Source organism: Papio anubis, chromosome X (assembly GCF_008728515.1).
Source record: "Papio anubis isolate 15944 chromosome X, Panubis1.0, whole genome shotgun sequence".
NCBI classification, from domain to species: domain Eukaryota; kingdom Metazoa; phylum Chordata; class Mammalia; order Primates; family Cercopithecidae; genus Papio; species Papio anubis.
Genome location: NC_044996.1, coordinates 97224223 through 97237966, shown reverse-complemented (window position 1 = coordinate 97237966; position 13744 = coordinate 97224223). Strand labels below are relative to the sequence as shown.

General features: G+C 44.6%; 1 protein-coding gene and 1 pseudogene across 1 annotated transcript in view; one reads left to right on the top strand and one right to left on the bottom strand.

The window, feature by feature from the left end:
* LOC100998162 (putative protein SSX8) overlaps positions 1 to 13744 on the bottom strand; it is a 148850-nt gene that overhangs the window by 71712 nt on the left and 63394 nt on the right. The gene's annotated exons all lie outside the window — the stretch shown is intronic.
* On the top strand, positions 3969 to 13147 carry LOC100997455 (annotated as a pseudogene).

Here is a 13744-nt window from a genome sequence, read left to right as displayed (position 1 = left end):
GAGAACTCACTGTCACAAGAACAGCATGGGGAAAACCGCTCCCATGGGGATTTTTAATCCGTGGGGATTGCAATTCGAGATGAGATTTGGGTGGAGACACAGAGCCAAACCATATCAAGCCACAAGCCAAGAAATGCTGGCAATCACCGGAAGCTGGAAGAGGCAAGGAACAGATTCTCTCCTAGAGCCTCTAGAAGAGTACAGCCCTGCTGACAACTTGATTTCAACTCAGTGAAACTGATTTCAGATTTCTGGCCTCCAGACTTGTGAGAGAATAAATTTATGTCGTTTATGCCACAAAGTTTGTGGTAATTTGTTACAGCAGCCAGAGGGAATTTGGGGTGATTGTAAGGAGTGATGTAAATTATGTTAAAGAACCTTTGCAGTTGTAAGATGCATTCATTCATTCAACAAATAGTTGAGGCAATATACAAGAGTAATTAAAAGCCCAGACTTTGAGGCTGGACGTGGGGTGGTTCACTTCTGTAATTCCAGTGTTTTGGGAAGCCAAGGCAGGAGGATTGCTTGAGGCCAGGAGTTACTTCCAGTTCAGTGGGGGCAACATAGCAAGACCCCATCTCTAAAAAAAGTATTTTAATTAAAAATAAAGAAATACACAAATAAAAGCACAGACTTTGGACTCAATTCATCTTGGGGATGAATCCCAGCTTTGTCACCCACAGACCTTGAGCAGACTGCTTAATTCTCTGAGCCTCAGTCTCAACATCTGCACACTGGGGATGATAATAGTATTTAACTCAAAAGAACGTTGTGAAAATTAATGGGAAGATGTACATAAAGGGCTTTGTGCTGGGCCCAAGGGCCATTGCCCTGTCCCTGCGCTAACAGAGATCGCTGTCATTCTGGGAGGATTTTAGAGAGATCAAGGGTGTAGATGGAAAGCCCAGAGAGGAATGGGGACATGTTAGAGGTACTAAGGATGGGGGTAGGGGAGACTTCTTAGACAAATTGACTTGTAAGCTCCCTGATGAACACAGTGGACCCTAATTACATACTCTTTTTAATACTATAATTATAAATGCTATTAATATCAATGGGTAAAATATATTTCTGGTTCTTTGGTCTTCTAGAAAAAAAGTAAGTAGAAGTGTTGTTTTTTATTTTTTTAGTTTAAATTTCTTTTTAAAAATTTTTTTATAGAGATGGGGGTCTCACTATGTATCTCAGATTGTTCTGGAACTCCTGGCCTCAAGTGATCCTTCTACCTCCTGCCTCAGTCTCTCAAAGTGTTGGGATTACAGGCATGAGCCACTGGGACTGGCTCACTGAAATTTTTCTTTCTTTCTCTCTCTCCATCTCTCTCTCTTTTTTATCGCTTGAGCCCAGGAGTTTTTTTTTTCTTTTGGACAAGATCTCGCTCTGTGGCCCAGGTAGGCAGCAGTGGCCAGATCATGGCTTGGGGCGACCTCGCACTCCTGGGCTCAAGCGATCCTCAGCCTTCTAAGAGCTGGGACTACAGGCACACTTCCCCATCTCGCTAATTTTATTTATTTTTTTTTTTGTAGAGATAAAAGACAGGGTATCGCTCTGTTGCCCAGGCTGGGGTGCACAATGTGATCGTGGCTCACTGCAACCTCTGCCTCCTGGCTCGCCATCCACCAGCTGGGCCTCCCAAAGTGCTGGGATTACAAGGTGAGCCACCGCGGTTCGCCCAAATTTCTTACGCTACTACAGAGTTCCTAGGAAAAATCCCATACATGAAAAAGTTAAAAAACTGACAGGAAGGATTTGAGATGGCTAATTCGCTTCAGAGCACACTGCTTATTAAAACTGGATAACAAATGCACCGTGGGGTGTGGGGATAGGAAAACGCAAGACAAAACCAGCCCATGGGTGCCTCTGATTTTTGAAAGGATTTAAAGAGAAAATCAGAGCATGCAGATTTCGAATCCTTGGAGTAGCCAATCCCAGGGATGCTTTTAGGGCGGGAAAAATCAGAGTTCTTGCCCTGCTTTGAGGAGAGGTTCCTGTCCCTGGAGCCTGACCGAGAGACCCCACATCAGCTTGGCTTGTCCCTACTACTGTTCTGACTTCCACTGGCCAGATGGAGTTCACTGACTGCCCTGGATTGGTCCACATCCTGGGGCAAGTGACACACCAGAATATTTTCTCCCTCCAGCCACACACTTTGTCGCCAACTGCTGCTGACTCCTCGCCACCACTACTTTTGTCTCTGAGGTAGGTTCTCTTGAAGGGACACTCCTAGATACAACGGGGCAGATAGAAAAGAGGAAGCCTCCTCAGAGGGGCCTCAAGTGCTTGGGCTCCTAAAAATTGGAGGACTGAAAAGACAACTAATGCCTTTCAGGGCTTAATTATCATGGTGAGCCTCCCCACTGCCCTCAAGGCCACAGGCTCAGCCGGGCCCCACCCTGGAACATTTTTCATTTTGTATTTTAGTAGAGACGGGGATTCGCTATGTCGGCTGCCTGCCTGCAATCCTCCCACCTCGCCTCGACTACAGGCACGCACCACCCCGCCAGTAATATATTTCTTTTATTTTTCAGTTTTTAGTAGAGACAGTTTTCGCCATGCTGGCTGTAGGCTGGCTCTCAACCGCCTGGCTCGGGCAGTCTCCCGGGGCTTGGCCTCGACTACAGGCACGCACTCACCCTCGCTCCCACTAATATTTTATTTTTCATTTTTAGTTCAGACGGCTTTGTTGTGTTGGCCAGGGTTACGCCTAGGATCCGGCCTGGGCTTAAGAAGTCCTTCTTAGCTCCTCGGTCAGGACTACAGAGCTGGGCACCAGCCTGCCCACGCTTTTTAGTAGAACCGGTTTCACTATTGGCCAGGCTGGTCTCAACATCCTTGGCCTTCGCTTCATCCTCCCACCTTTTGTCTTCAGGTCTGGTGGTGTGTGTGCTGCCATTAATCTCCTGCTAGGTTTTTTGGTAGGTATTTTTATTTTTGGCTTTATTTATTTTATTTATTTAATACTCTTTTAGAGACGGGTTTCATTTGTTGGCCAGGTCGGTATTGACCCCCTGGCCTCAAGCAATTTCCTGGCTACCGGGCTTCAGAACTACAGGCAGGAGCCACCTCGCCCATGCTATTTTCTCTTTGTTATTGTTAGTAGGAATGGGGTTTTGCTGTGTTGGCCAGGCTGACTCCTCGACCTCCTGGCTCCAGGAGATCCTCTGCCTCAGCCTGGACTGGCTGGTGGCATGCACCACCGCACCCCACTAATACTTTTATTATTATTTTTTTAGTAGAGGGTTTCACTAGGTTGGCTAGGCTGGTATCCACCTCGTACTCAAGCGCATCTGCACGCCGCCTCCCAAAATGCTGGGATTACAGGCATGAGCCACCGCGCCTGGTCAGCATTGCTGCAACCTGAAATGCCCCACATTCTCTAAGGGATGGCGGGCTCTTTCCTTCTTATAATTTACAAATAACCCGTAATAGCCTAACCATTCATTAGCGAAGGTCACGTTTGTCTTCAACAGAACAACAGAACTCTTGCATCCCTCTGCCTGGATCACCAAATCCATCACTCAAAGAGACCATGTTACCCTCTGACTCACTTCTCATTTATTGAGTGGGGGGTGTCAGAACGCCCCCACTCACAATAAAATTATACAGTTACCTCCCCTGCCTCCCCAACAAGGGTCTGTACATCTTCCAGGGTAAACCTAGCTCCAGGGAAACTACTAAACAACATTAGCTAACTCCCTCCCAAAGACTCAAGGCTGTTTTGCCCATAGAAACCTTTTGTCACCCCCAATCAGTAATACTTCTCCCAGACCCCTGGCTCCCTGTTTTCATCTGACTTCTCCCCATGTCCTTACTCAGGACAGATAAGCCCTGATGGAGAAATGCAGCACCTGATTCCCAGGTGACTGAATGTGGCCGGCCTTCAGAGATTTCTCTCCCTCTACAGGACCACAAAGATGCTGTGGCTGGAAAGTCTCAGGCTGTTTGCAGGTCAGACTGCTCCCGGTGCCATGAACAGAGACAACGCCTTTGCAAAGAGACTCCAGGGATGATGCTAAAACATCAGAGAACAGAAGCATGGTGAGGGGGTGACCTGGAGGGGCATAGCAGTTGTTCAGGGCATAGAGTAGGCTGACCAGGATTTCCTGAGGAGGGGAGGACAGGAGGCAGCCTGGGGAAAGGAGCAGGGTCCCAGGGAGATCTGGACCGCTGGGAGCATCCCATCTCGCTCCGTCATCACCCCAGCATCCCTGGAGACAGGTCTGTGGCCGTGCACTGCATTTGGTGACCCCAACCATTCTGCAAGGTGGGAAGAGAGCCAGCCAGCAGCATTAAAGTCTTACTGGTGTGGCAGCGATAGGGAAGGTCCCCATGTTCTTTTGCTAGTTAGCCATGGCATCAACCAGGCCGGATTTCATCATCCCCACTTCCCAGATCCAGCACAAGGAAGTGCTGGCTCCAGCTGAATGGCAGACATGCCTAGCTGGAGTCACTGCCAGAATTTCTTTCTTTTTTTCCTAGGCCTTCGTTGGTATTACAACAATTTCTAAGAAAGAGTGGGAAAAGATGAAATAATTTCGAGAAAAATCAACTGTGTGCATATGAAGAGAAAAAGTATGAGGCCATGACTAAACTAGGTAACAGAAAGTTCTATAGGAACAGTGATGTCTGGGGACACATGAGCATCCCTTTTCCCTGTTTTGCCTAGTTCTTAGGCTTTGAAAGTACCCCCACATTTTCTCCCTTTGTGCATGTGGGAAAAATTGCAGGCAGCTCTCTGGGTGTTCTGCTCTTCCTATCCTGTCAGGGCTGGAGGGACAGGGGCTGGCCACAGTGGAGCTTATACCTGATCCTGCACGTTTCTCTCCCCATAGGCGTCTTTTTCTGATGAGCCCAACTGTCTCTGTGGCGACCGCAGCACATCTGCCACCCTACCTTCCTCTCTCTCTCTCGGCTTCTCTCTCCCTCTTGAGCTCAGAGTCCTCACTGTCACCCCAGGGCTAGGAGTATAAAGCAGTGCAATCATAGCTCAATGCAGCCCTCGAACTCCCAGGGTCTAAGCAATCCCTCCTGCCCAGCCTTATGGAGTAGCTGAGGCTACAGGCACATGCCACCATGCCCAACTAATTTTATTTCCCTATATTTTATAGATAAGGGGGTCTCTATGTCTGTAGGCTCTTCTTTTGAACTCCTGGCCTCAAGCAATCCTCCCACCTCAGCCTCCCAAAGTGCTGGTACTACAGACATGAGCCACCATGCCAGGCCTAAGTTTGTCTCTTAAGGAATAAACATTTTGCTTCTTTCTAGGTTTCAATGTCACCCTCCCACCTTTCATGCGTAATAAACGGGCCACAGACTTCCAGGGGAATGATATTGATAATGACCGTAACCGCAGAAATGAGGGTGAGTAGATGGGAAGGGGCTGGAAAGGGTCTCCTTAAGCCTAACTGCTTTTCAGCTCAGCTATCTGGGAAGGATCCTCAGGCATTTGTTCCCTCATACACATCAGGGCTGAGTTAAAAAAAAAAAATTTGCATACAGAAAGTTAACTACAGAGATCATTCATAAAATTATAAAACATGTAAAACAAGAATATGAATATTTATGGATAATAAGCAAATGGTAAATGCATAAAACATGAATGTGAATAAAAAGCCATCAAATTGAGGAGACTGACTGTAAATGGACAAGGAGCAGGGGCACGGATTGGTGAGTGCTGCACAGACAGCTTCAGTCATGACTTATTGATAGTGTTTTTATTTGGTTTTGTTTTGTTTTTGTTTTGTTTTGTTTTGTTTTGTTTTTTGAACTGGAGATTCACTCTTGTTGCCCAGGCTGGAGTGCAGTGGCACAGTCTCAGCCCACTACAACCTCTGCCTCCTGGGTTGAAGAGATTCTCCTGTCTCAGCCTCCTGAGTAGATGGGATTACAGGCGCCGGCCACCATGCCCACTTAATTTTTGTATTTTTAGTAGAGACGGGGTTTCACCGTGTTGGCCAGGCTGGTCTCAAACTCCTGACCTCAAGTGATCCACCCTCCTCAGCCTCCCAAAGTGCTGGGATTTCAGGCATGAGCTATTGCACCCAGCCCGTTAATAGTGTTTCTAACATTCTGAATAAATAAATCAGATCTAACATAGTCATGGGGTAATGTTGAGATGCGACCGAATTCAATATTATTCCCCATACTTTTCTGTGTGTTTGAAATATTTCTTTTTTAAAGGACATGTTGTTCTTGCTAAACACTGTTAATGAATCAAAGCACAGTTAAGAAAATTTTAAGGCCGGACGCTGTGGTTCACGCCTATAATCCCAGCACTTTGGGAGGCCGAGGAGGGCAGATCACCTGAGGTCAGGAGTCCGAGACCAGCCTGACCAACATGGAGAAACCCCGTCTCTACTAAAAAAAAAAGCACAAAATTAGCCAGGCATGGTGGCACATGCCTCTAATCCCAGCAACTAAGGAGGGTGAGGCAGGAGAATCGCTTGAACCTGGGAGACAGAGGTTACGGTGAGGTGAGACCGCATCATTGCACTCCAGCCTAGGCCACAAGAGCAAAACTTCGTCTCAAAAAAAAAAAAAAAAAAAAATTTAAAAGTGAAAAAAAAGAAAATGTTAAAAGTGTAGATTTGCCAAAAACTTCCAGTGATTGTTTCATTAACAGCATGTAGATTTTGGATAAATATCATAAGAGAAATGGTGATGAACACATTATGTAATGAAGATTGCTGTTTCTCTGTATTTTATTAAAACCGTAGATAACATAGGGTGAAAAAAAGACAGCTCCTTAGGTAGAGATCTTTGTGCATTTCAGGAATATAAAGGGGACATATGTGTTTACTGGCTCTTCTGCACTGACAATGCAATCATAAGATAAGGTCAGAATGTCCAAACCAGCTCTAATAGACCTATTACTCCCCAACTAAACAGGCCAGATTCTACCATCTCCCACAATCACTATAAGAGGTCGGACAATCCAGTGCTTGAGTATCTGCCAAGTTTTTGACATTAAAGGAGTGTCTTTATACTGAAAATATTTCAGAGCCACTGAACTAAATCATCCATGGTTCATCACACATTTAGCAGCTTAATATGCATACCATAAGATTCACCCATTTGAAGTGTACAGTGATTTTTAGTTGTTGTACATCTTGAGTGGATACAGTTCAGATTCCCAACTAATCAATTTAATTATTTGGGAAAAAGTAAAAGATACGTAATGACATAAGATGAGACTGTGATGGGGTTTAACCCCCATTTGATAAACCATGAGATGGAAAATTCTGAATTGATGCCACAGATAAATGCACCAACCATGACTAAACATAATTCAGAAGCAAATCTGAAATAACTCCTCAACAGTGAGTGGACTCATAACCCTCCGCTGCAGAATGCCCTGATGCAACAGAAGTCTCTCTAGAGTTTGGAAATCTTTACCAACAAAGAAAAATGCTGATGTATTCTCTTTCAGTTGGACGTCCTCAGACGACTTTTGGCAAGCTCCAGAGAATCGTCCCGAAGGTGAGTATCTCTCAAATCCAAAGGACCAGAGAACCTTTGTCCCTTCACGGATGTGAACACTGGTAAGAGTGGGAGAATATCAAAAATGCCCTCATTGCCTCCTTCTCCCCATGTCTATCACAACACCTGATGTAGCATTGACAGCTTTTGTTTTCATAGTGATGCCAGATACTATTTTAATAACTTCACATGAAGTAATGTAGTGAATCCATGAGAAGACCTCTATGATGTTGTGTCTGTTATTATCTCCAAATAATAATGAGTCACACACTTCAGTGTTTATAAAAGCCATGTGACTTGGCGCAAATCTTCTAAGTTCTCTGAGCTCCAGATTCCTGGTCCATGAAATGGAAGTGAAGAATCATAGTTCATGTTATAGATCATAATTATCAGCAAAATAATGAAATGAGGCTATCATGGTACAGAGATGTTAAAGAATTTTCCTGAGGCGGAGTGGCAGGGGTAGTTTAATCCAGAGCTCCAAGCCATTTAAAGCTCATTCACGTTTGCATTTATTTATGAAGTTCAGATGTTGCTCACTAGGGATTTACCCCATAGGGCCTGCTGGTGCTTCCGTTGAGACACCCATTCTCGCAACAGGAAGGACCAGCTGGCCTCTCCTCTGTTACCAGGGCCGCTTGCATGGCTTAGGAATCGCTTTGACTGTTGGCCCCTCCTTGAGCTCCTTGAGGGCCTTGTCTGCACCTGGGGCATCCGGGAAGCCCCAATCCCAGCCCAGGGGATCCCTCGGAGGTCCCTGAATGAGTGATCCCACAAGTGCAGATTCAACTCTGGTTTAGAGGGTAAAGGAATGTGGGAGTTGAGTTGCCAGTGTGGAGACCAAATTCAAAGAAGGAAACAGAAAGGTGTTAATTGTTGTTATTATTATTACATTTAAACAGTATTTACAAGCTCAGAGAGGACTTTCCCTTAGCCTATTTTACATGTATCGTTCACTATTTCATAAGTGAGGAAGCTGAGTAAAAAGTAGCTTAAGGGCCAGGCCCGATGGCTCACGAGTGTAATCCCAGCATTTTGGGAGGCCGAGGTGGGCAGATCATGAGGTCAAGAGATAGCATCCTGCCCAACATGGTAAAACCTCATCTTTACTAAAAATACAAAACTTAGTGGGGCGTGGTAGTGCCTGCCTGTAGTCCCAGCTACTCAGGAGGCTAAGACAGGGGAATCACTTGACCCGGGGGAGGGGGAGATTGCAGTGAGCCGAGATCTTGCTACTGCACTCTAGCCTGGTGACAGAGCGATACTTTGTCTCAAAAAGAAAAAAGAAAAGCAAAGAAAAAAGTAGCTTAAGATTGTTGGTCAGTGACATATCCCAATGTAACCAGAATTGGTATGGGTACCACCTCACTGAATTCCACATTCAATGTTGGTGCCTCTCTAGGGTGCTATGCCATATCTGGTACTGCTTTGTTTGCTGCCTAGATTAATTTCAGCAAACCATTTCTTTCCCTCTCCCTTCCTTGTATTCATCTCCCCACAGTATCTTTCCCAGCAATGTTTTGTCCCCTCGCTACGTATTTACATTTAGACTCCCAGCAACTGACTACAAGCCTTTATGGGATCCCTTGTATTTTACAGAAGCTCTTCCATTTGTAGACCTTTTGAATTCTTAGAATGCTATTTTTCTCCAAATCTTCTGTATACCACACTCTCAATTACATGGAGATTTCTGCTGTTTGCACAAATGTCAGTCTTAAAAGAGTGTGAAGATAAGCATTCTAGCCCTGGAAACCCCATTCATTTAGGCCATTCCTTTCCCTTCTAACCTCCCAGGTTTCTCCTTATTTAGGTAAGTGTAACTCTCCCAGCGTTGCTGAGAATATTGATTAAGGTAATGCATGTGAAGACGCTTTGTAAACTCTAAAGCACTATAGAAATTTCACTGATACTGTTTATCTGTGACCTTCACATTGTAAAGAGAATGCTCAAGAAGCCAGCAGAGGAAGGAAATGATTCAAAGGGAGTACCAGAAGCATCTGGCCCACAAAATGATGGGAAACAGCTGTGCCCCCCGGGAAAAGCAAATACCTCTGAGAAGATTAACAAGAGATCTGGTAAGAGGAAACAATTCAGGAGCAACCACTGTAGCTTCCCTGGCTATGTTCAGGTGTGTGGACTGGGTGCGTGGCATGGATCCCAGACAAACCTGGGTCCAGGCTGGGCTGAGGAGCTTACCCAGCTCCAGATGAGATGTTAGAGATGACTTTCAGAGACACAGACTGGAGTTGTAAAAAACCACGTGTCTTGGGGCAAGTCTTCCAAATTTTCTCAGTTCCAGATTCCTAGTCCATAAGATAGAAATAAAGAATCATAGTTCATAAATGGTTTGGAGGCGTTAAATTAAATCTAGAAGCCTGATGACGTGAAAGGTGCTCAAGCAATTTTATCTGTGATAATCTGGAATCATATCTTAGTCAGCTCAATGCCTGATACTCAACACATGTGTACTTCAGAGATATTGCAGGTTCTGTTACAGACCACTGCAATAAAGTGGGTCACACACATTGTTTTTTGTTTGTTTCACAGTGCATAAAAACATTATGTTTACACTATAGTGTAGTCTACTAAGTGTGCAATAGCGTTATGTGTAAAAATGTACATACCTTAATTTTAAAATAATTCATTGTTAAAAATGCAAACAATCTTCTGAGCCTTCAGTGAGTCACACTCTCTTTGCTGGTGGAGGGTCTTGCCTCGGTGTTGATGGCTGCTGGCTGATCAAGGTGGTGGTTGCTGAAGGGTGGAGTGGCTGTGGCAGTTTCTTAAAAGAAGACAACAATGAAATTTGCCACATTGATTAGCTCTCCCTTTCATGAAAGATTTCTGTGTACTATGTGATGCTATTGGATAGCATTTTACTCACAGTAGAACTTCTTTCAAAGTTAGAGTCAATCTTCTCTAGCTATGAAAGTTTTAGATGGCATCACCTTCCAATAGAAGGCTATTTTATCTATATTGAAAATCTGTTGTTTAGTGTAGCCACCTTCATCAGTGATTTTAGCTAGATCTTCTGCATAGGTTGCTTCAGCTTCTCCATCAGGGTTTGCTGCTTCACCTTGCACTTTTATGTTACAGAGACAGCTTCTTTCCTTAAATCTCACGAACCAACCTCTGCTAGCATCACGACATTTCTTTTGCAACTTCGTCACCTCTCTCAGCTTTCATGGACTTGAAGAGAGTTCGGGTCTTGCTCTGAATTAGACTTTGGTTTAAGGGAATGTTGTAACTGGTTTCATGTTCTATCCTGACCACTCAAACTTCCTCTATTTCAACAGTAAGGCTGTTTTGCTTTCTTATTCTTCTGTTCACTGGAGTATTAGTATTAGTATTTCCTTCAAGAACTTTTCCTTTGCAGTATATACTATTATTTCCTTCAAGAACGTTTCCTTTGCATTATATACTATAATTTCCTTCAAGAACTTTTCCTTTGCATTCACACCTTGGCTGTTTGGTTCAGGAGGCCTAGCTTTCAGCCTATCTTGGCTTTCAGCATGCCTTCCTCAATAACCTTGGCCATTTCTAGCTTCTGATTTAATGTGAGAGACATGTGACTCTTCCTTTCATTTGAACACATAGCCAGCCATTGTAAGGTTCGTTCATCATCCTAATTTCAGTGTTGCTGTGTCTCAGGAAATAGGGAGGCCCAAGAGAAGGAGGAGAGATGGGGAACAGCTCATCAGTGGAGCAGTCAGAACACACACGACATTGATCAATTACGTTCCTCATCTGTCTGTAGGGTGCAGTTCCTGGTACCCCCAAAACATTTACACACAACAGCGTGACTGTAGTCAATAATAAGTTAATCACACATTTAAAAAATCTTTAAAAGAGTGTAAACGGATTGTTTGCAACACAAGGATAAATGGTTGAGGGGATGGAGACCCTATTTTCCATGATGTGATTATTACGCATGGCATGCCTGTGTCAAAGCATCTCATGTACCCCATAAGAATATACACCTACTGTGTACCCACAAAAATAAAAAACAAAAATTATTTTAAAAGACTAAAGAACAACAAAAACAATTGCAGTAATAACATTAATGCTCACTGATGACAGATCACCATAACAGACATAATAATAGATGAAAAAGTATAAAACTGGTGAGAATTCTCAAAAAAAAATTGCAGTATCTGCGAAGCACTATAAAAATGAGGTGCCATAAAACAAGGTCTGCCTGTGTGCCCTTAACAAATACGTGCTGAATGAAAGGAGGTATCCATGAACGTTCCTGTAAGTAAAGAGGTTGGGAATTTAAACCTGACAACGAACGGAGCCAGAAACTAAAACTTTAACTGGCATTTGACCTGTATCGGTGTGGGTCTAAGGCCTCAGCCTCTCTAAGCCAGAGAATGTGAAAAACTGGATAAAGAAGGCCCATGGGCACTTGGGAGCGGGGAGGCATCTCCTGTTTTTGAGAAAACAGAGCCTAACACTCTTCAACCTACCCAACCCTCATCTTCCAACTCTTCTCCATCATAGGACCCAAAAGGGGGAAACATGCCTGGACCCACAGACTGCGTGAGAGAAAGCATCCGGTGATTTATGAAGAGATCAGCGACCCTGAGGAAGATGACGAGTAACTCCGTAAGTGAACTTTCAGCTCATCCACCACATCCCTGCAGATGTGCTATTCTGTTACAGTACCAGTATCCCATCTTGTCACTTGTTCCCCGAATCATTCCCTTCTCATAATTTTCTAGGGTACAGCATTGAGGCTGAATGATGAGATTTCCCATGCTCTTTCTACTCCCTGCCCTGTATATCCAGGGTTCCTCCCTACCCAGGATGCTGTGGGTTCCCAAACCCCAGGTCAGTCCTGATACGTGGGCCACACCTTCCTCTAGCCTAGAAATGGATAAACCAGGCAAGGAAGTTACTGTGGCATGTGCAGATGGTTCACTTCGAGGAACCGTGGAAAGCATGTGCAGGTCCTGAGGTAGGGCAGAATCGGAGTGTACAGGGTCTGCACATCAGGAGGAATTGAGATTGAGTTATCAGGCAGTGGCAACTCACTGCCACTTACTTTCCTTCTCTCTTCTTGCCTCAGCCTCAGAGATATGACACATGCCCATGATGAGAAGCAGAATTTGGTGACCTTTCAAGAACATGGGCATGGCTGCGGACCCCTCGTCATCAGGTGTATAGCAAGTGAAAGCGAGTGTTCACAACAGTGAAAAGTTGAGCATCATTTTTCTTAGTGTGCCAAGAGTTCGTTGTTAGCATTTCCGTTGTATTTTCTTACAGTATGCCATTCTGTTAGATATTAGCATTTTCATTGATGAGCAAGACATACTTAATGCATATTTTGGTCTGTGTATCCATGTACCTACCTCAGAAAACAAGTATTATCAGGTATTCTCTGCATAGGATAGCAAAGCACTTCCCTCCTCTCTCCCCAGATGTGGCGATTGACAGCAGGTCTGAGTGTTTAATTTCAGATTTTTCCTCTGCATTTACACACCACACACACACACACACACACCCCACACACCAAGTACCACTATAAGTATCTCCCATCTGCATTTCCCTATTGCCATGTGTCCTGGTCAAGTCCCCCCACACCCTGTTTTCTGTTCAGCATGTACTCCCCTCATCCGATTCCCCTATATCAGTTACTGACAGTTAATAAACATTTGCAAACGTTCCCCGGTTGTTTGCTCCTCCCATTATTGTGCACACAGCTCTTTGCAAGTGTGTGAATATTTATTAGGAAAGATTCTTAGAAGTGGAATGGCTGTATCAAAGGAGTCATTTATTCAACAAAACACTAATGAGTGCATCCTTGTGCTGAGCGCTGTTCTAGGTGCTGGAGAGACATCAGGGAAGAAGGCAGGCAGATGTTCCTGACCACCATTCTAGAGGAGGATGTTTCCAGTTGTTGGTTTTGTGTGTTTGTTTGTTTGTCTGTTTTTTCTGCAGATGGGGTCTTCCTCTGTCCAGGGTGGAGTGCAGTAGCATCATCATAGCTCAATGCAGCCTTGAACTCCTGGGCTCAAGCGATCCTTCCACCTTCGTCTCCTAAAGTACTAGGATTCAGGTGTGAGCCTCTGTGCCTGGCCTCCAGTTTTTATTTTGATAGAGACCACACACTTAATTCCTGGAGCAGAATTCTGCAGCAGGTGGTTGGGCATCTTGGCCTTTGCTCTCTGAACGAATTTCAAGTTCAAGGTCTGGGATGGTCCATTTGGGAGTATGTGGGAGGAGACACAGATGAAATCGTCATCTGGGGAACGTGGAGGAA